Source organism: Furipterus horrens, unplaced genomic scaffold, assembly GCF_987537825.1.
Source record: "Furipterus horrens unplaced genomic scaffold, mFurHor1.1.pri manual_scaffold_7, whole genome shotgun sequence".
NCBI classification, from domain to species: Eukaryota; Metazoa; Chordata; class Mammalia; order Chiroptera; family Furipteridae; genus Furipterus; species Furipterus horrens.
In genome coordinates, this window is record NW_028327177.1 from 114,898,863 (window position 1) to 114,920,740 (window position 21,878).

The following is a 21,878-nucleotide window of genomic DNA, read 5'->3' on the forward strand; positions in this document are numbered from 1 at the left end:
AGTGGGAAAAGGTCCTGGTTCTCAACATCCTTTCATTCTTGGGTTCCTGCCACCCAGCTGGCCCCTGCCCTTGGACTATCTGAGATACCCTTAAATTTTTATATTCACTCCAGTTTTTGCTTAGGCTAATCCCAGTGGGATTCTGCTATGTGATTCCCTGGTTATAACAGGAGCCAAAGTATGTCATTTATATATGCAATACTAGTTACAAGTCAAGAACAATAGCCCTGTGGAAATAAATGAAGACCACCCACAAGAGAACAAAGAGAAGCTATTAATTCATAGTGTGGCATAGCAAGGGAGTCAGCACCATTACTTGCATTTGGCAGAAACTCAAATGTAAGCAATGGCATAGAAAAGCTTTGAAGACTCCAGGTATGCCATTTGGAGGTTGTTAGCCTGAGATGCCAGAGGCATGCTAATTAGAAGCAGGACATACTATCTGATTTGTTTGGGGAGTATGTTTGACTTTCTATGATTGGTCCTGAACGGAGGTGGAAGTGAGGGGTAAAAAATAGAAAAGTTGGCAATTATTAACTGGGTCCTAATCCTTCTAGGTCAGTTACTGCAGTTATTTTGTTATATATGGTCTGGCAATTATCTGTTTGTGTATTCAGTCTCTCAGAACGAATATTTATTGAATACCTCAACTGACGGAACTGACAGTCTCGCTCCTGGCTGCAGATTAGAATTGCCTGGGAAGCTTTGAAAGCACCACCTGGACCTATGAAACCAGAACTTCGGGGGATGGTGTCTGGGGAGCTCAGACACCAGTATTTTCACCAGTTCCCCCGGTGATTCCAATGCACAACCCTGGCCTACAATCAAACAAATGGAGAATTGATGCAATTCTTGGTAAGGCTGCTTACTTCTCCACTGGTCCTCTTTTCTAGAAGACACATCATGGCAAGAGCTTACAAAAAATTGGCAGAGTGGTAAAATTTAGAAGCCATGAATTAAGAAAAGTGGCTTTACTAGGCATGGAGTAGCCACCTAATATTTTTAAATAAAAGTGTGTCCTAGAATGAGTGCATTTCCTAATTTTTTTCCTGCATTTATAAGGCTATTCTCTGATAGCAGAGGCTCCATGGGGGTTTTAGGTGAAGATTTGGAGGATCTTGCAGAATAAGAGCTATCATATGTTTATCGCATTTCGTGTTCTAGACATTATCCTGAACACTTTGTGTATTATCTCACTTAGGCTACACCATTATATTTCACAAATTTAAACAGAAATGTAGATTTACTCTAGAGAACATATTTGCTTCCAAATTATCCTACACTTATTTAATTAACAAGGATTATTAAGCAACTGCTATGTGCCAACAGAAGGGTACATTCTAGGTATGTAATAGTGAAGGTAATAAATATGGTTTTTGCCCCCATGGAGTTTAAAAAATAATGTGAGAGAATATTAATAAAATATTCATATGATATATGATTACAATTTGTATTAGGGTTTCGAAGGAAAGGTATAGAGAGCTAATGATTGGTAAACTTTTCCAGTATAGGGTCAGAGTAAGTATTTTAGGCTTGCAGACCATATAGTCTCCTTTGCAACTACTCAGCCCTGACATTGTATTGTAAAAACTGCCATAGACAATATGTAAATGAGCAGATGTGGCTGTATTCCTTCCAATAAAGCTTTATTTCTAAAAACAAGAAGCTGGATTTGGCCCAAGGGCCACAGTTTGCAGACCTCTGGATTATACCATTGATATGTAATCTATTTTGGGCAGATTATGTCAACAATGGGTCTTCTATAGTGTGGCCTCCAAACAAAATAAACATGATGCCTGGATGTGACCAGTTAGTGTTGGATGATGCAATCATTCATGCATTTTTTTACCCATTCACCAAACATGTTCTTAGTGTTCAGTACACATGAGCCACTCTGCAAGACAGAAAAGAATAAGATACATACCTCTTCCCTCCTCAGAAGCTCAGTATTTAGTAGAAAACAGACTCATAAATAGACAATTACAATACAATAAAAATGACGGCATTGTATACTGAATTTTAGATCCTCTGTGATCCCCTGCACAATATGTGTTTTATTTTGTGGCAAGCACATTATACTCTATGTGTTTATAAAAAAAAATAGCATTAGAAATCCTGGTAAACAATTGTTGTGTCTTTCTCCCTTAAAACTGGAAAATCTTATCATGGTAGCTGAAGCTAGAACAAACAGCCACTTTAATAGCTGACTACTTTATCATGTAATGAAACAGGTGTAGGGAGAAAATGATTGTCTGAAACAATCAGAAAAACAATCACGTTAAAAAAGAATTAATAAAGGGAGCCCACTAAGAGAACTAAATTAGCTATTTTATTTTGGTCATTAATAATTATAAATAAACGAACTGAAGATTGCCAAAATAATAAAAATGATTAACCTTCTGCCAAACCATAAGACAGCCCAATGCAGTTCTTAGGATGTGTGACAAATGTAATTCAAGAGGCCACCTCCAAAGGGCTCAGTTAAAAGGCATGAGCTATGGTGCTATGAAGAGTTAAAATAAATTAAACAGCTCCATGTAAAACAGTGTTTTTAAACCCAAGCCTGAATCAGCATCACCTGGAGGGCTTGTTAAAACTCAGACCGTCAAGATTCTAAAACAGCAGATCTAGGATAAGGCTCAAAAGTTCGAATTTCTATTAAGTTTCTTGATGCTGCTGATGCTGTTGGTAAGGGACCATCCTGTGGTTGGCCCTGGGTATCCATTAACATCACCTGAGGAGATTTTACTAACTTCCAGACCTTCACACAACAATTAAATCATAATTTTCAGAGGTACACCACAGGCTGAGGTATTTTTGAAGTTCCACAAGTGATCCACTGTGTAGCCAGATAGTAGAACCACTAGGTAAGGTAAATGCCAGCAATAAACATTAGTAACTCAGAATTTACATAAGAATAGTTATGTGGTGGAGAAGAAAATCAAAAATAAAAGAATTTAAGCCCTGAGAGCCTCAATCAAAATCCCAAATGAAACCTTCAGAAATGTGTGTCATATTTTGGGATAACTTAGAGTTTCAGAAGTTTCCAGTTGAAAAAAATTATCATGGGAATTTTACTTAAATATAATTTGCAAGAGAGAATGGGGAGTGAATGAGCACTTTGGATTGGTTAGATACAGAATTAGGTAACCTGGAGAAAGTGAAAATTACATCCTGAAACATAAATATGCTCTAGACAGGAGTAAACTTTAATCTAGTTGTACACATGTGCAGTATTTTTTCTCTGTAAAAAATACACTAATGTCAGTGCCTCTGAGCCTCAGATCCTTCTGAGGGAAATAGCTCTGCAGTAGGTTTTGTCTAGATGACCAAGATTTCCCATTTTCTTTTGCCCCACCCATCCTGGTCCTATTGTTCTCCTGCAGCTTAACTGGTTGGGCCTGAACAACTGACAACAAAAATAGCCAACCCTCTGCCTATAGCAAGTGCTCCTGGGACCTGGGGTTCTGCCCAAACAGAGATGATGGATATTTGCTAAGCCAATCAGATTTCCTCTCTCATTATTGAAATTAGAAATAGGGGAAGAATACGGCAATTGGCGGGATGAGGCAGATGTTGATGGGCATCCTTGATGGAGTGGATACACTAAAGGAGCTGGATCTCAGGGTGGGACAGTCCAAAGGGCAGGCTCCTAAAACACATGGAACTGCCTCAGATCCCAGTTCCTCTCCACCTCCTGGCTTTAGAAGACCACACCCACTGAGTTGATTTTCACAAAAGTCCTCATCCCTCTTTGTTCCAAATGTACTTTAGAATAGCTGTCCCATTTCTGAGTTACAAAAGTCTCAGCTACTCTTGAAGAAGAGAGTTATCTAATTGGCAGGAGTCTGTCATACAGGCAAGTTCTTGCTTACCTTCAGAGACTATGTTTCTCTGTCCTCTCCTTTCACATTTATGCTCATTCCCTCTGTGGAGCTGTCATGGCAAGTAATGGGCATGAGCTTGTCTGAAGACAGGTTCGGTTTGTTTAGGAGCTTTGAAATTTAACTTTTCTGATGTTGTGGGGGGTCTGTGTTTTTTGTTTGTTTTTTTTTTTCCTTTGGCTTTATTTTGGCCCTTTTATAACTCATAGGACTGTGAACAAGATGTGTGTGTGTGTGTGTGTGTGTGTGTGTGTGTGTGTGTGTACACATATACTCTGAAGTCAGGCTACCTGGGGTTAAATCTCAGCCCTACATCTTCTTAGCCGTGTGACCTTCAGTGGGCAGGGCTAATAATAGAACCCTCCTCATTCACTTGGGAAGAGTAAATAAAAAATTTATATATGTAAAAATCTTAGCCCACTGCTTGGTACAAGGTAAACATTGCATCAATGCCAGCTATGATTATTGCACAAATACAAGAGATTATTTCCCCACTTAAAGGGCTATCTGAAGAGGAATGGATTTTCAAAGTTAGAAGTTGGTAAAAGGGCTTGACCTTCAGATTGGCTTCTCACTATAGGTCTCTTACCTATAACTAGGAGTTAAGTTAGAGTGGCAGTAACAGGAAACCATCTGGAACCTTTGGAAACAGCAGTGAATCATTCTTCAGCCTTTGAGGGACTCTGTGAACCTTCATCTAGGAAGTGAGGCTGCCCCGTGGGCAATTAAAATACAGTCAAGGAGATAAGAAAAGCTCCACTAATTAAAACATAGCACATGTGGTCATGAGGGACTCATCAACCTACCTGTGATCTCCCTCTTCCCTCAGCTACTCTGCAATTTCAAGCCCTAGCCCTGCCTTCTGGGACAGCATACAGGCACGTGAGGTTCCAGGAGGGAAAAAGCAAGTGAGAGAAGCCCTCTGGACACAAACTCTTTAATCCTGACATCAGGTAGCAAGCAAGGCTTTTTCAGCAAGTGAACTCTCACAATCAAAAGACTTGTGCTAAATTGGAGTGACTATTTTTGTCTTCAATGACTCCAAATATATAAGAAGGAAGAGATGACTGAGGAAATGCCTGCATTTGCAAAGCTCTTGAAAACAGAGAAAGAGGTCTTACTAAGCCTTCATACATAAAAATCTGGGTTCTCAGTTCTTCTAGATTTTGATTCTTTATATAAAAATTTCAGTATTTTAATTGATAAATGCATATAAGCTTTTGACTGCAATAAACATTCAGCGTTCCTAAATGGATGGACGAAAGGTTTTAATGTCAGTTTTAAAAAGAAGCTAAATAAAATAAAATGTTGCATGGTAGGTTATGCCTCTTAGACTAGGATGGTAAGAACTTTCTATTAGAACTTCCTGTGCTGAAGGAGTGTCTAGGTCTGTGCCACAAGTGTAGCCATGTGTGTAGCAAAATGTGTCCCCACGCCTGAGATACTGAACATTTAATTTTACTTAATTTAAATTTAAATAGCCACCAGTGGCTAGTGGTTACCATTTTGGAAGTTGTGTAAAGACCAAATATCAGGTTAAATCTGAGGTAACCCAATGATGTGCCTGGCACATAACATTTCAGAATTAACACAAGTTATTTACCTGTCATTTGTCTTCTCAAAATAGAAAAATAAAGTCAGAATACACAACAGCCACTCCCCAAACACATGCCAAACATAAACTGGTTGTCTGAGCTTTCTGATTAGCTTAGCTTTCAGATAGAGGCATTTGCCATATAATGGGGTAGCCAAAAAGTCCACATGTTTTCTTCCATAAAGCTGCATTAGATTGTTATGGGAAATAAATGAATAGGTAGCAAAAGAATGTTTTGTTTTTTAAAAAATAGATCACTATCCTAAAATCAAATGAAAATTGAAGGAAATATTCTAATATTTCTTTCAATGATGTCCCCACAGACTAGCACCTGGACATAAGAGTTCTGAACTCCCTTTATCACTATGGCAGAGTTGAGGAGTTGTAACAAAGACTGGCCTGCAAAGCCTAAAATATTTATACCTGGCCCTTCAAGAAAAAGTTTGCCAACCTATGACATCAATTATTACAATATTGTACAGCTTGTGTGATAATTGAAGTAAGTATCAAGTGCCATGGGTATGAAGGAGTTCATAACTAGAGGGTCCAGGAAAAGCTTCCCAGAAAACTGGATCTTGAAGAATAAATAGTTGAAGAATATGGCATGTTTGGCTAAACTGTGTCCCATCCAAAACTCATATGTTGAGCCTTAACCCCCCAGGAACTCAAAATTTAACTTTATGTAGTTGGATATTGTTACTAAAGGGGTGGTTAAGTTAAAATGAGGCCATTAAGGTGAGTCCTAAACCAATCAGACCAGTTTATAAGAAGAGGAGATTGGTACAAACAGGGAGACACCAGAGATTCACAGAGGGACAACCATGTGAAGACAAAGCAATGTGAAGGTGACTGACTATCTGCAGAGCTCAGAGAAAGGCCCCAGAAGAAATCAAACCAGCTGACGCCTTGACCTTGGAGTTCTGTTGTGTAAGCCCCAGCAGTCTGTGGCATTTTATGGTAGCCCTAGCAGAACAACACAGCTATGGAAGAGAACGTTATTATAGATCAGGGGAATCAACGTGGCCAGAGCCTCTGGGCATGAATAGCTATGACATTTTCAACAAATGGTAAAAATATGTCTTTGGAGAATTTTGAGTACTTATACGGGAAGTGAGGAAAAAACAACACACTGGAAGAGGGACTCTTAAATGCTAAAGTATTCATTTTATTCCCTGGGCAGATAATGAGCTTGTAGAATTTGGTTTCTAGCAGATAAGAGAACAATGTCAGGAAGACCAGTTGGGAAGCTTAAACCAGGGATAAGCAAAACCTGAACTATGGTTCTGCCCCAAAAGCACAGAATGATAAGTAAATTTAAGAGACATTTCTGAGGAAAAGAGAAAGATTTTGTTGGCCGGTTGGATATGGAAGGAATGATACAGTAAACCTCTGGCCTCTGTAAAATTAAATTGAAAAATTAAATTAAAAGTAAATTGAAATTTGTCCCTTAGCCATCTGTAGATTCGTTTCTAGCCCAGGAATGACAGGAAATACTATTTTAAAAGGCCAAGTAAACTGTACTTTTTAAGTTTCAAGATGGATAAACTTAAGGGAATTTTTTATATAGAAGAAATCAGGGCTTTTATAAATTAAGCAGAAAAAAATGATAGGTGAGATGGTTAGTTAGACCTACACCAAACAATGAAAGATAGTTTATCAATGGAAGTGGGGGAATGATGGGTGTGTGTATGGGCCTTACCAAACAAGTAGAAATGGCAGCCTGAAAAATGAGCTCTGCTTTTGTGAGGCTGGATTAGAAATTTATTACTTTAATATAAATTTTAAACTGATGCCAGAGTTTTAAAATTACAGCATCATTGCACAAAATATAGGTATTTTTGGTCTTGCATTAAAACACTGGCTCTTAATAATGTGATGTTCTTTGAAATGGAGACTCTAATTATGCAGAAGTACATTCTTGAATAAAATACAGCCAAAGAAGAACCAGCCCAGCCAGACCTAATGATTGAAGATACCCTCCTTTCCAGAGGTCTTATCTGAAGAACTTCAGGAACCAAAAAGAAAAATCTCAGTTGTTTAAAAGAACAAAAATTTCCTTGTTGTTTATACTACATATCCATTGTAAGTTGTCCAAGTTGCTACTTGTCATAGTAGTAAGAAAAGAGGATGTGGCAAAACATACCCTGACCCTTCAAGTTTCTGCCCCAAAAGATATAAATCATTGCCAAAGCAAGTTCCATGGCCACACTTAACTTCCACTAGATGGAAAATAAAACCCTATCATGTGTGATGAAGGAGAAGGTAAACCCTCTATGAAATAGAAAGTTTGTAGAAAGTCTTAATGGATACTAGGGCAGAATATATCTTAGGTCCTCAAAGCACTACCAGTAAGTAACCTGTACTTTGTATTTTTCTGTGAAATAGAGCTCAAAAACTATTTGCAAAAAGCCCTAAGTGATCATATTAATGAAAATTGAAAGGTATGAAAGAAAGTCCATTTGTATTATTCATTTACAACCTTGAAAAAAGTAATAATGCCTGAAGAGTATTCTACCAATAATAGCTAACATTTACTGAATGCTGACTACATGTCAGGCTCTGTTCTAAGCGCTTTGCATATATTGACTAATTTTATGCTCATACCAACCTATTAAAAGGCCACAATTATTATCCCCAATTTACAGATAAGTAATCTCAGCCATAATAAGATTAATATTTTTTCCAAGGCCATATACCTAGTAAGTGGCAAAGAAAAATATCAAACCAAGCAAAATACCTCCAGAGCTAGTCTACTTAACCACTTATTATTTGCACAATTAACAACAAATAAAACTAACTTCATAGTTAATTAAAGGAGCATTTCAGTAGCTGGGGAATTAAGCCAAATTATCATTTGAGATTTCATTTTCATTGCACTTCAATATTCTATCAACATTCCAATATTTACATTTTTAACAACACTAGATAGTTGTACTAAATTGTTACATCATCTTCATCCATGTCACAATCAGGAACCGTATATTTTTAAAGCACCCTATGTTTCCAAAGAAGCCATTTAATATTCCCATTACTAAAGAGATTTGGTATTTTATGTGAAATTTACGTTACTGACTACAAAGGGTCAAATTCCTTCAGATCAGTGTAGTGAACAATTATTGCTCTAATTACATAAAACCATCTCTAACTCTCCCCTATTTTCTCCTGAAAATAGCCTCTTCCCCTTCTTTTTCCCTACTCTATCAACACAGAAACCTCTGGACCGGTCATCTTATATAAAATGTGCCCTAGCCAGTTGGTTGGTCCAGGGGAAGGTGATCTGAGTCAATCACCTCTCAGAACCTGTCCTGACTGGCAGACTGGCTCCAGAGTGAGCATGTAATCCAAACTGAGCCACTCAGAGTTCTTTGCCAGAGATTTAGTAACTGAAAAGGAGGTGAGCCCATCTCTTCCCAGGGAACTAAAACTATAAATGAAAAGCTCAGGTAGGTCCAGTGAACAGCCATGTTTTCTTTTCATGTGAGCAGAGCAAGCCAGTTGAAAAAGTGAGAAGGAGAGAAATTAGGTAGAAAAAGAAAGACATGAACAAGCAAAAGGTAAAGAGAGAGACCTCCTGGAGATTGGCACCTGATCCCCATTCCTGCCCTTGACATCTGTGACACACCACAACATCTTTGCTTCCACTACAGTTACTTGGCTTTCTGTCATTTGCAACCAAAATAGACCTAATCAATACAATCAACTTCTAAAATTATTAACCCAACTGATATATTATTGAAAGATTCCAAAAGGGAACATATGCATATTTTAATAATGATTGTTTATGAGTCACCAAAGAAAATACAATGATCAAAGTTGGACAGAAGATTGAAGGAATTCCATGATGACTAATTACCTACATAATGCAACCACAAGAAAAAGGGTGATTCTAGATTCTCTAATTTTTGCCTGTCCTGGCAAAAGGATAAAACCACATGGTATCTGCTACTTAGAAAGAAGCAATGGTAGGATAAAAATCATTTAAAGCATGCTATCAAGTGACTGAAACCCCAATTTCAGCATCCCTAGTAGATGGAAAAATTTTGGGAATCCACTCCTCAAAATCTCTCTAATAGCATGTCTATTCCTTTGAGATTTTGATGGGATCATACCTTCTCAGGCAGGTCTAATGTGTGCTTTTTCCAACACCACCAAGCAATTCTCCATGTCTCAGCAGACTGAGTGTCCTACCACTTAACTCAATTCTAACACTGTCTACCTGGAGATAGTGTCAGAATCCACAGGTTAAGAGCTCAGTTTCACAAAGTCACACCTCTGCCACTTCAGGTGCCAATCACAAGTCCAGGTTGTCACTTGTGCTTCTGACCCATTGTCTATAGATCAGATTCCTACCACCCTGTCCTTGGGTTCAAGTAATTTGATATGTCAGCTCACAGAACTCAGAAACATTTACTTTCATTTACCAGTTTATTATAAAGGCTATTATAAAGGATGCAGAAGAACAGCCAGATGAAGAAGTACATGGGGCAAGGTACATAGGAAAGGGCTCAGAGCTTCCTTACTTTTTCTGAATATACTGTTCTTCCACATTTCCATGTGTTCATGAGCCTGGAAGCTCTTGGAACCCCATCCTTTTGGGTTTTATGGAAGCTTCATTACAAATAATGGTTGGTTAAACCATTGGCCATTGGTGATTGCATTTACTTTCCAGTCCCTCTCCTCCCTGGGAGGTTGGGGAGTAGTAGGATTTAAAGTTCCAACCCTGTAATTACAAGGTTGGTTTCTCTGGCAACCAGCCCACATCCTTAGGTTACCAAGGGGCTTTCCAAATGTCACATCATTAACATAAGACAACTTTCTCTGTCTTAGGAAATTCCAAGGGTTTTAGGAACTCTGTGCCAGGAGTAGGATGAAGGCCAAATATATATTTATTAGAAATCACATCACAACTGAGGAACAAATTCTTTCTCAAGACAATGATTATGGAAATGGTAATCAGAATTTCCTTCCACAATCATGAGGCTCTTGAATTTGGAGGGGGCCCAGCTTCACCTAAGAAGATATTTTTCTAACCCCCTTCCCTTTTAACCCTCTAAATTATATGGACTACTCTCCTGATAGCTATTTTGACAATGTATCCACTAAGATCAGCTAATTAGACAGGTTTCCAGATTTAAATTTTAAAAGTAATATCATTTTATTTTTGCCTTTAACATTCTTTTTTGTTTTCTTTTATTTTTTGGTTTTTCAATTACAGTTGTCCCATTTTTCCCCCATTGCTCCCCCCACCCAGCCCATCCCCTCTCCCACAATCATATCCCTCCCCATTGTCCATGAGTCATTTATACACGTTCCTTGACTAGACCCTTCCCTTACTTATCCCCCTTCTCTCCCTCCCCCCACCCCCCTATTGACTACTATTCTACTCTTTGTCCTATTTAGTTCGTTTGTTTGTGTTGTTCTTTAGTTTCCTGTATTAGGTGATATCATATCATTATTATCAATTCAATCAGTCTTTAATTATTCATGTTAATAGATGGGAATAAAATATGAGTTATTCCAAGCAGCAGATAATTTCAATATAACTTTTACAGTTAAGGCAGTTTATCTGCTTTGTAGATTCTTCAAGATCTCTTCCCAACCTAACAAAAGGAAGAAACAGACCATGTTGGAAGGAACTTGAAACCAGGAATAGAAAAGATGAGTTTTGACTGTCAGTAAATAGGGAGTGGGTGCATCTTAATATAAAATATAAATGATTTTTTGATAATTCGTTTGTCTCTTTATGTAGATAACAAAATAATTACCATAGCTGGTTTTGGAATGCAGTTCCATACTCCAACATAAACATACCCAAAACCTACACATTCACCAAACTCACAAACGCTTCTTCTCTCTATGTGTGACTCTCTGTTGGTAGGCTTTAATGAGAAAGGATAGGAAATGAGAGAAAACACTAGCTCCTATTTTATAAAGAAGAATACTATCTTAGTCTTGGTTCCCCAAAAGAGAACCTGAGGCAAAAACTTCTTTTTATATAGGTTATTTTGAAATATGGTTCCTAGAGGGCAAGACCACAAAATAGAGAAAGCAAAACAAGAATGAGTTCTTGAGTGGGCCATTCCTACGAGCAGCCATTGCTTGATCTACTGGGGCCTTTCAAGGAGCTTTATGCATTGTACATCAGAAGTGTTCACCCTGGGGACAAAAGAGGAGCATTTATCCATCTATTCCTCTATCCCAGTGATCAAGGGTGACTCATATAAATTTCTGGGTTGCATATCTGTAAGTACAAAGCAGCATCCCATGATGTGATACCACAGAATCCTTATGGCAAGAAACTAGATGTACATGGTCATGGCATGAGCCCATAGCAAGTCTCAGTCTAATTACCCCTGCATGGAGCAGATTAAAACCTGCAGGAACTAGTTTCCACAAAAGTAGCTCAAGTAAGAGGTTGATCTGATAAATATTTTAGGTAATGCACAAAAAGCTGTCCAATCAAATAAATAAGGTCATAGAGTTTGAAATAAAAAGATTCACATTCAAGGCAACTTTTAGAAATGCATTTTTTTTTTTTGTCAATCAATTTATTATCTAAAAAGGGGAGGAGAGTTTTCTCTGTATTGTCCCTGCCACCAAAGAGAAATGTAGCAGCTCTGTCTAGCACAAACTTTCAGCAGCTGAGAGTAAGCAAGACAGATGTCGTATTCCTAAAGTATGGCTTGATTGTTTGGTGCAAAGATAAAAGACAGAGTATCACAAGTGCAAAAAATACAAGATCATGCATGGCTAAAAATATTCAGCAGCATACTAAAAAAAGGATTAAGAAGCTCTTGAGTAATCATTATTTTTCATAAAGAACAACTAGAAGTCTCCAGGTCAAATCATTCTCCAGGTTTAAAAGCATCAAGACTCCCTAGAGTTTAGCTTAAAATGATCTGTAGACATCATATTTATGTGGCCTTCCCAAAGGAGAGGTGAAAATTTAGACAAGATGCTCTGTACAAAAATGAGGATTTCTCTTAATAGGAAAAAATTCACCCAAGGCTTCAATCAATGTACAGACCGAACATGTGACAAAAAGAAAGTTTAAAAAATTAAAATCTTTGTATTTATTCATTTGGCCCTTGTCAGTCTTGAAATAAATTATGATTCTGTGAGAAAACCATAAAGAAAATTAAGCCATGGTGTTTAGGAAAACTAGACAGTTGGCAGACATAAAAAGAAAGGATTGTATTTCCCAGGTTTCCATGGAAATTGGAGGATAAACTCTGAGTTTATTTTGCTGCAGGCAAATAGTTTATATGTAGTGTTACACAGAGTGGAAGGAGCTCCCTGAGTCAGTCCAAATCTGGACCATAAAGTCAACATGAGGGCTGTCCACACCCCTCAAAGTGCTCACCACACACTGAAGGCTGCTGGACTTTTGAAGAAGTGAGTCAGCAAATGACGATATCAGGTGAGTAGACAGAATAGCCTGGGAGAAAGTACTTCACAAACGTTGATGTAATTATCTTTAAAAATGTGAACGTGAGTTTTTGTTTTATTGTTCCATAAATTATGTTCACCATTAAAGCCAAAACATGAGGCTTAATGACTTGTGCAAGAAGGCAGGACCACTTAGGACAAAGATGTCTACAGATGAACAAGAGAGCAAATGATGTAGAGGAAGTTTCCACCAGACAGAAAGGGCAGGTCATTCCCTATCTGGAAGGGAAAGAAAAGATTGGGGGTAGAGGAGACTATAGGAGAAAGATTTTTTCTGGTCCCAAAAGGGTTCATTACTTCAGTCTCTCTGATCCTCAGCTCAGGCAGTGGGAAGAGATAGTGAAAGGATAGAAACCTAAGGTAGACAGAGAGGAAGCAATACAAAAAAAAAAAGTGATTTGGACAAGCCTATAAGCCAAGGGTGGGGGGATGAAGACTGTTAAGCTTGCATGGTGCTGCCATGGAAAGGTAGTGGAGGCTGGGCCAGGGGCACACATCCCAGGCAAGGCTACTGGATGGGACTGAGCCAGGAGATGAGATCTGAGGACCTGTGGGGCCTAGAAACCCCAGTTAGGACTGAGTTGGCAGAAGTCCTAACTCTGCAGTGGAAGTCAGCAGGGTATCCAGGGACCAAAAATAGCATAAATCCCTGCTCTCCCCTTTGTCACAAGGACAAATGAGCTACCCTCTATACCTAGATACCACACTAGCTGGAAAAAAATTCCTGAGAGGATTTTTTGAAAAAAAAAAATTTTATATACAGGGGTGGGCAAAAGTAGGTTCCCAGTTGTGAGTACATGAAACAGTGTTTCTTCTGAGTTAATAAAGTTATTGCATGTCTTTTCCCATATGAACAACTATAAGCCTACTTTTGCCCACCCCTGTCTGTATATTTCAATGAGACTATAATCATTAATTGGCACATTTAAGTCCCCTTGTCAGCCTCCAACAAGATGCAGTCTTTTTTTTTTTTTTTTTTTGGTTTTTTTTTTTTTTTTTTTTTGGTTTTTTTTTTTTTTTTTTTTGGTTTTTCAATTACAGTTGTCCCCTTTTCCCCTAATTTCTCTCCCCCACCCAACCCACCCCCTCTCCCGCAATCATATCCCTCCCCGTTGTCCATGTCCATGAGTCTTTTATACGGGTTCTTTGACTAATCCCTTCCCTTACTTATCCCCCTTCTCTAGTCTTGACAGCAAAATGAAAGAAGTTATTATAGAAAATAATGTATTCGCACATCTGAGTTGTCATTCAGGATAGATTGGGTTATGCCAAGGTAATAGCCCCCAAATCTCAGTAGCTTAACACAATAATTTCTTGCTCGTGCAACATGTCCATTTTACAGGACTGGGGCTGTGAGTGGCTGTTAGTCTCTAGCTCATGTTGCCCTCACTCCAAAATCCAGATTACTGAAGGCTCCATCTTCTGGAACATTTCAGGTTCTGATGGCAGACAAAAGAGAGAATTGGAGGATTTTATAGCAATAAGTAAATACTTTGGTTCTCATGTCACTTCTGTCTGCAGCACAGGACAGTAACATGGCCCTGTCTAGACAGAAGACAGATGGACAAGAGTAACCTCTCATGGAGCAGGAAGAGAGACAAACAGGACAGGGTTAGCATTAAGTCTCTACCACATAAGGCAGAGACTTACTCTACTATATAAATTATTGTTATTATTATTATTTTTTTAATGTTTGAATCTCCCAAAATTTGCATTATCTACCAGAACCCAAAATGTAAGTCCACCCAGGTCATCTTTTCTTTTCCCAGCTTATCTCCAAACTGGTCTGTGCTTCTTCATTCCCAACCAAACCTCCTACTACTCCCTTCCTTCCACATCCTTTCCACCATGTTTCCATGAAACCCATTCCTAGGGAGACTAGCTTTTCTATTCTTGTTCCTTCACTTTCCCTTGACTTCCAAACACTTCCCAGCCTATACCAAGCCAACCTGCACCGTGAGTGCTCTCATAGCACCCACCATTCATTCCCTTGGATGTCTCTGCTTCTGCATTTCCCATGCAGCCAAACCCCAAAAGTCACAGGAACCTGATAGTCCAACATTCCAAGGTCCCAATTAGTCAAACGCTGGTTAAAATAGAGCCAATCAATAGAATTCAGTCTCAGCTTTATGATGCTTTGAAATTTGCAAAAATTGGTTTCATTTAAACTGCATTGAGATTTGTGATCAATTCTAATATTTTATGTTCTAGGTACTTTTTTATTTTTAAAAGAGCTTTCTTCCTGTTTTTGTGTCACCTTGCTCAGGAAAGCTAATAGGGAGCCTAGAACTTCCTTTTGTTGAACTGTATATGGGCAAAGTCAGAAAATATCACTGTGATGTTAGCCCCATAGCATAGGCACTGTGTGGGAATTTGAAATCATCCCCTGAAATGTCCCCAAATTTGCATTCACCTTTGCATTGACCTTATTCTGAGCCCTCCTAACACCAAGGGTTTTAGTCACTTCCCTCTCAGTCTTTATCTAGAGTTTGTGAATCTTTTAATCTATCCTCTAACCAGGACCTAGGCACCACTCTTCTAAAAATGGGTTCAAGGTGCTGACTTTGTATGTATTGAGAGAAGAGCTTTTCCCCTAGATCTGAATCTACACGTGTAAAGGATATGATTTAGCCTAATTCTCTTTGCACATGTCTGGAGGGAAAATGACGGAAATGAAGCACAAGCAGGTTAGGGAATTCACTGGTCTCTTGTCAGGGAAACAGCCTCATAGGAAAGCTTCTCCCTTACCTCCCATGGGTGATGCCTGCAAACTCCCAAGGGCCTTCAGTAATTGTTTGCTACTCCACCATATGTCAGTTCCCTGTGCCCTTCTGAGAGACTTGTCATCCAGAAAACTGTACAAGCACTGTCCTAATGAGGCTGTGAACCTGAAACACAGATACAGACAGACCTCTTTCTAAAGCAACATTTTTAATGTCTGAAAAATAGGAAGCAAAAAAGGAACAAAACATTTCTAAAATTAGCCATGAAAGCTCTTACCTCAATCTTCAATCTCTTCTCAGAGGTGTTTACATCTGCTCTACTTCTCAAACCAAAAACTCTTTGAATCTCATAGCTTATGCTCCTGATAGTCACTAAATCTCCAACAAATTGTATTTTCCCAAAGATGGATGCACTACTGTACATATCTCATCCTCTATGCTCCTCTTACAATGTGATTTATACTCCCCACCCTGAAAGACAGGACTTATATTCCTTCCCCTGAACCTGGGTGAACTCAGGACTACCCCTACCACAGAGTATGGCAGAAGTGATGCTGTGTGACTTCTGAGGTTAAGTCAGACAAAGGAGGTAGTGTCCAGCTGCTTCTCTCTTTTGGGATACTCACCCTTGGAACCCAGCCACCATACTGCACAGAAGCCCAAACTAGCCCATGCAAAGAGACTGCACGGAGAAGCCCAGATGGAAAGAAACTGTGGTCCCAAGTGGCACCTCTTAGCCACTGCTAGTTGAATGCATGAGCCTTCAGGCAATTCCTGTTTCCAGCTTCACATCTCCTATTTGATGTCCCAGGCCTCATGAAGCAGGATAGGCAAGCCCTGTCCAAATGTATTACCCATAGAATTCAAGAGTATAGTAAGTGTCTGTTTTATTCCATAAAGTTTTAGGGTAATTTCTTATGCAGTCAGAGTAACTAGAACAAAATCTTTCCAGGTATTTCCTCTCTCTTTTTGTCTTATATTACTCTCAGAGTGACTTTGAACCTAAAGATCATATAATAACATTTAGGGTAATGGGAGGATTATTTCTGCCCATCCACATTTCAGCAAAAGAGGATTTTGTTTCTCTGTAAGATGAGCGCAGTTCTCAGGGTCACAGATTAAAACAAAAGAGTTGGAATTTTTCTTATGTTTATTTATTATAGAGAAATGGAAATTTTTAAATTAAAACTTTGTTGCTAAGGCCCTTCAGCCTACTTGGCTTCCTCTCAATGTCTAAAGAGTTGAAAAGAGTAGTTTCAAAAAGAGACCAATAGTCACAACAGGGCCCATTAATCTGAGAGGGATCCAGAACAAATGTCTGCAGGGTTGGTTTTCATCCCAAAGATAAAATTAGTAAGAATCCACTCAGTATTGAAGAGTAGGTGAGGAATAAGTGAGAAACACCATGAAAATATTATATAATAATAAAAGACAAAACCTTTCCAATAACCTTTCTGTAACTGAGAGATAGTTTTCAGTTTAATTCACATTTTCATCAGTTCCAAAGAGACTTTAACTGAACTTCTCTTTTTCTTTTTTCAATTACAGTTGACATTCAATGTTATTTCATATCAGTTTTAGGTGTACAGCATAGTGCTTAGACATTTATATAATTTACAAAGTGATCCCTCCAATGAGTCAAGTTCCCACTTTCCTGTCTATGCTCCCACACCTCTGATGTGCTCATCTAGTCTCTAGCTTTAAATCTCCCCTCTTTTCTGACAATTCCAAAATTGCATCTTCAGCCCAGACCTTGTCTCCAAACTCTAGACTTGTATATCCATCTGCTCTCCAACATCACTTGATGTCTAAAAGACATTTCAAACTCAACTTCTCCCAAAAGGGAATCCTGATGTTCTTTTCCAAACTTGTTTCTGTTCCTGCCTTCTCCATCCTAGGCTATAGGAATTCTCTCCCTCCACTGGCTCAGAACAAAAATTCTAACATCATCTTGACCTCACTTTCACAAAACACAGCCCATTCATCAGCAAATCCTATGGGTTCTAGCCTCAAATCATGTCCAGAATCTAACAGCTTCTCACGACCTCCACTACATCACTTCTCGCTTAGATTGTGGCAGTGGCCTCCTAACTGGTCTCCCTGCTCCCACCCTTGCCTTCCTATGGTCTGTTCTTATCCCAGATGCCAGATTGATCCTTTAGGAATATAAGTCAGATTGTGTGCTTCCTCTGCCTAGAATCCTCTAATGGCTTTTCAGCTCACCTGTAGTAAAAATCCAAATCCTAAGAATGGCAAAAAAGTTCTGCTATGATTGGCCCCCTATTTCTCCTCTCTTATTTGACTCACTCTGCTCTGGGCTCAAGATGCCGAGCACCCTCCTGCCTTAGTGCTTTTGGACTTGCTCTTCTCTTTGCCAGGAATATCTTCTGCCCTCAACCCTACCCCTTATCTGTGGTTTATTCCCCACATCTTTCAACTTACCAGCAAAGCCTTCTCTCATCACCCTATTTAGGACAACAAATCCCATGCCCTGGCATTCTAGGCTCCTCTCCCTTGTTTTATTTTTCTTCAAAGAACTTATTAACCTCCACCATTAAATAAGTAAATAAGTAAACAGACATATTTGTTCATTCACTGATAGTCCATCTTCCCCATATAGAATCTAAGTTCCATTATAGAAGAAATTTTTTGTCTACTTTGCATAATGCTTAACTTCCAGGGGCACTTAGTAGTCATAGGAATACACAGAATAACATAAACCTGTTGATGAATGAATGAACAAACAAAGGAGTCATTGGACCATCATTAATTCACAGCCAATTATGACCTGTGATGAAGGCAAAAGACATGTGGAGAGCTTTGCAGAATGCACTCACCTGCCTGGCTAGCTCCTGGATGCGGAGTAATGGCAGCAAGACTTGAGGGTCTTAGGTCACCCTTTTCTCCACCTCAGGGGACACAGCATTGTTCCATGAAAAGTACAAGCTTTAGTGCTAGCCATCTAGTTTCAAAGTCTACTAACTAGTTGAATGATTCTGGACAAGTTACTTAACCACATTGAGTTTTGGTTTCCTTATCTGCAAAATAAATATTATTTAATATCATCATTTTTTGTAAGAGATGCAATAAAGATTAAATGAGCTAACAAGTGGAAACAATGTTCTATAAGTTATAAAGGGGTAAATGAGTATAAAACTTTATAATTATATAAGAGAACAACCTTTTTGAGCCTGGCTAGCAACATAGTCAGTGTAATTGATGGGTACATGATTAGTCACATACATGGCCAAAATGACTGGTTGGTTACTGCTGTGAGAACTATTGACCTACAAGAGGAGGGGACTGATAGATTTTTATATTCACAAGTGGTGGGTACTTCATATACATTATTTTATTTTATCCTAATAAAAATGTATGGGCAGTAAATATTACAACAGTCATTTCAAAGTGATAAGTGAGGCTCAGAGAGTTTAAATAACTTGCTAAATCTTATATGGTCTGGTAGCTAGGAATTACAAAGCTATTTTCAAAACACTAAGCCATTCCCTTAAACTTTTAAAATTAAACCTCTCTACCCATGATTTTTTAACTGTGTTAAAGACAGGTGTTCCACATAAAATGTGAATGAAAGTGACATTATAGAAGAAGGTGAAACATTTAACTGAAATTCACAGAGAATGGGAAAAGCCTGGTTCAAAAGAATACGTAATGTATGATTCCATTCAGATGAAATTTTATAACAAGCAAAAAATAAGCAATAGCAATAAAATAAAAAGTGATTTCTGTGGGGGGGGCGTTGGGGGTAGGGGGCGTTGGGAAGGGGATAAGAGAATTTAATATGGAGATAGAAATTTCCTGTACTATCTTGATAGTGGGTTAGATGGTGTATGCTTTTGTCAAAACTCAACACACTCTTTACTAGTTAAGATCTGTGTATTTCTTTTCTTTTTATTGTTGTTCAAGTACAGTTGTTCCAATTTTTCCCCCATTGCTCTCCCTGCCACACCCCCACCCCCCGACCCCCACCCTGTTGTTCATGACCATGGGTCCTTTACACTTGTTCCTTGATAAGACCCTTCCCCTTCTTTCTCTCTTTCCCCTCCTCCTTTCCCTCTGGTCACTGTCAGTGGTACATAAATTGCTGTCTTAGTCTATTTGGGTTACTGTAACAAAATACCACAGACTAGGTAGCTTACAGCTGACAGTTCTGGAGGCTGGATGTCCACAGTCAGGGTACAGTATGGTCAGGTTCTGATGAAAGTCCTCCTATGGGTCATAGACTGCTGGCTTCTGGCTGCATCCTCAGATGGTAGAAGTGACAAAAGAACTTTCTTTGGGGCCCCTTTATAAGGGCATCGATCTTGTTCATGACATAATCACCTCCCAAAGGCCCCACCTCCTACCACCATCACATTGGGCATTAGGATTTCAAGATATGGATTTTGGGGAGGACACAATCATTCAGACCATAGTAATCGCATTTTAATTTTTAAAATTTAAAGTCATAGAAAAATAATTTTTAAATTTGAAACCCAAGTGAAAAGAATGGCACTATTTTAAGATCTTTTATTAAGCTTCAGGAAAATCCAGTAATATTGGTTCAAAAATCAAACTCATCTTCAAGGTGAAGTTGAAGTACACAATATTTAGTAATCTCTGTGGTCCACACAGCCAGGAGCAGTGGATCTGGGATTTAAACCAGTCATGTAATTAAACACCCTACTATATCTGTCTCTGAAGAGGGTTTGTCATGACAGCCATGAAGCTAGAAAAATAATTTTTTGTTCATTTTTTCCCAATATATATACCAAGTTTTTAGCCTCAGCATCATGTGAATAAAGAGAATATATGAATACTAAATAGCCAATCCAGAATTATTCAAAGACGTACCTTAACAGGAAATTATAAAGAATGATGAAAATCTATGGAACCATAGGGATAGAAATAAAAATTAGATTTTGTCTCCTGTGCCACAATCCATATTACTTCACCTTAATTAAAATGTTTTTAAACATTTAATCTTATCTTCATAGGAATAAATGAAGCAAACATATGACTTTGAGTTGTAACAAAGAATGAACATTTCAATAGCCACCATAACAAAGATTAAAGTCATTTCAAATAAACCCCGTTTAAAACTGTGGAAGCTTCAGCCACTTTATATTGTGTGGTCTATTTTTAATGCACCTCCCTACATACAATAGTTTTTATTTAATGTGGGAGAAGTATCAAGAATAAAAATGTCACAGAATAGATAGGAGCCACATGACACCTTATTTCCCAATAGTCCCTTCCTTTAGTGATTAAATTCACTGCATCTTCCTTAGTAAGGCAAAATGGTAGGTAATTTAAATTCAAACGACCATGCAGGACATAACCAGCTTAGCAGCAGAGGGTGCAAAAAGAAACCCATAAGGATCAAGGAAGATATTAACCACCATAAAGAAACAATGAAAGATAAATAATAGAATCTTGCTTACTACACAGACCTCTAACTATAAAGAATGAATATTTCCTTGATATTTTTCTCAAATGAGACATTAAACAGAAAGGCCTTGGAAGAGAAAGGCATTTATTTGGGTGAAACATAAATAAAAGTTACATGATATAAATAATGCTAATATGAAAGAATATTTGGTCCATGCAAGCCAAAAGTTCTGCAAAAACCCAAACTGCAGTGCAAAGGAATTTAAGTCTTTCACAGAAGGCCTTGCAACAGTGCTGCCCACTGGAACTTGCTGCAATGATAGAAATGTTCTATATATGCTCTGTCCAGGGTAGTGGCCACTAGCCACATGAGGCTAGTTGAGCACTTAAAATGTGGCTAATGAGAATAAGGAACTCAAGTTTTAATTTTATTTAATTTAATTTAAAATAACCCAAATGTGACTAATGGCCATTGATTTGGACAGCATATCATTAGAAATAGACAAACATTTGAAACTGAATTTATCTCCAAAGAAATCCCTGGTGACTCTGTCATTTCCCAAACTGACATTTTTTTGAAGTTAAAATAGGTTTATTTAGAAATGGGGAAATGGTGCAGGGAGTAAGAAGCGTAATTGGTAAGTACAAAATAGACAGGGGGGAGTTAAGAATAATATAAGAAAAGGTGAAGCCAAAGAACTTATATGTACAACCCATGGACATGAACTAAGGGGGGTGAGATTGCTGGAGGGAAGGCGGGTACTGGGAGGAGGGGAGCAAAGGGAAAAGAAATTGGGGCACCTGTAACAGCATAATCAGTAAAATATATTTAGAAATGAT